The following is a 2,020-nucleotide window of genomic DNA, read 5'->3' on the forward strand; positions in this document are numbered from 1 at the left end:
TTAAAAGACATTTAATCTTTACTGCATTAGAGGACTTACTCTTGTAAAAATGTTTTTATCTTAAAAAAAAAAAAGCTTATAACACATTTTAAAATCATTATTTAAATCTGATGGAATAACTTCTTAATATTTTGAGTGTATGTTGTTTCTTTTGTTCTTATCTATGTAGAAGATCTGAAAAATAGACTCAAGAATACTCAGTTCATTTCATGTACCCACAGTCCTTTCAATTTCTGTATTGTTCTTTGTATTGTTTAAAGATTTACTACAAATGTGATTTCCAAAATATCCGTACTATAGAAGAAAGAATTCTACTGCATCAAATAAGACTTTTCCTAGTCCCTGAGACCCTAACTTGTGAGATTTTTTAGCAATAATCACAGGTCAGGCTCTTGGGACCTAGGCGGAGGGGAACCAGCAGCTCTGGACTATATTGATTGTTTGCCTGCAGTATACCAACAGAACAAAAGAACATATTAATGTATTGGGGAAAAGAACATATCTTTTGCTTACAAAAAGTAATCTTTTCATGTGTAAAGGGAATGGTGCACTTTTAAGTTATTACATAGTTGTCAGAATATTTGTATGCTTTAGACCATGTAATTTTATTTTTTTTCAAAATATTGTGTAAAGCCCATGTAAAGAGCCAAATATCAAGTATAGCAGTGTTTTATTTTTATTTACTTTAATTCTAAGAAATTATAGCATTATCTACAAAATTAAAATTAAAGAACTGGCTTGATATTCATAACTTCTATGGCATATATGTATAGATATATATATATAAACAGAGGGCAAAGGAGAGGAAGATGGGGAGAAAGAGACAGAGACAAGAGATACAAAGACAGAGAGAGGGAGGAAGAGACTATATTTTTATCAAATTTAGCTAAGTGTATTTAAATAACCAAATAGAATCTAGAAGTAACCTAGAAGTTCTAAAAATTAGAACATACCTCTTTCTTGTATACTCATTATCACATTTTCCCTTAATTTCATATCAAAATGGGAAACAAATAGTTTGAGTGATATACTAATTTAAAATGATCAAGAGTAAAAACTTGACATGCATATTTCAAATACCTATCATTTTACTTTCTGTTTTTCATTATATCAATATCAAAGCCTTCTGTGATAGAATATAAAAGTTTATCTGAAGTTCATCTTTTGTACTTTTTTTAGTCATTAACTCTGTGGTATGTACTTCTCTAAAATACTTGGTATTTACCTTTCCTAAAATGAATGTTTTGGTGCTCATAAGTTAAATTTCCAAACTCTTATGTAATGTCTGATATTTGATTGTTTTTCCTAAAAAATATTTTCTATAACAACTGCTGTCTTAAAAATGTTTCAAGATATCATAATAATTTATTTCAAAATCAAACTTTGCCATTGAAATTTAAAACTTCTGAAACTGAAAGACCTATATAACTTTATCTTTTGTCAGTTTACCTTTTCAAGTAGAAAAAATTAATGTATTTATTATATTGTTAAATTTACTCTATCTCACTTGAAAAATCAACATTTATATTATACTAAATGTGTTAGTACTATGTAATTTAAAACACAACTAATTCAAAACTTTCATACATATCATTGAAAACATAATTTTATTGTTCACAACATATATTCCATCTCCACAATTCATACATTCTGTTTACGTGTTATTTAACAACATTTCATTGATAAAAAGACTCTTTGAATGAAGGTCAATCTCTATTGACCCAAATTCTTTAAAGTTATATTTTAAAAGTATAACCCAAATGTAAAACAATATAAATAATACGGTAGTCATTGTTTTACTTCATAACTCTTTAACTTCATTTTGAAAGTAATTTAAAATGTCAGTAAAGTTCAAGACCTCATAGTTTAAAGGTCCATCTTCATAAAATATTATCTTATATACATATATACATATACACAGAACAAAATGAATAAGAAATCATATTTCCATTTTGGACATAACTCAAAGATAACATGTCAACATTTATATGTATAGGTAAGTATGTACTTGTATGGTTTG

General features: G+C 27.0%; 1 non-coding gene across 1 annotated transcript; it reads left to right on the plus strand.

Annotated features, from left to right (window-relative positions):
- Window positions 1–279: 279 nt before the first annotated feature.
- On the plus strand, window positions 280–429 carry MIR125B (microRNA mir-125b). The gene has a single exon (NR_105717.1). It is a non-coding gene; the product is annotated as a microRNA mir-125b (primary transcript).
- The last annotated feature ends 1,591 nt before the right edge of the window (window positions 430–2,020 follow it).

This window comes from Sarcophilus harrisii, chromosome 3 (genome assembly GCF_902635505.1).
Source record: "Sarcophilus harrisii chromosome 3, mSarHar1.11, whole genome shotgun sequence".
Taxonomy (NCBI): domain Eukaryota; kingdom Metazoa; phylum Chordata; class Mammalia; order Dasyuromorphia; family Dasyuridae; genus Sarcophilus; species Sarcophilus harrisii.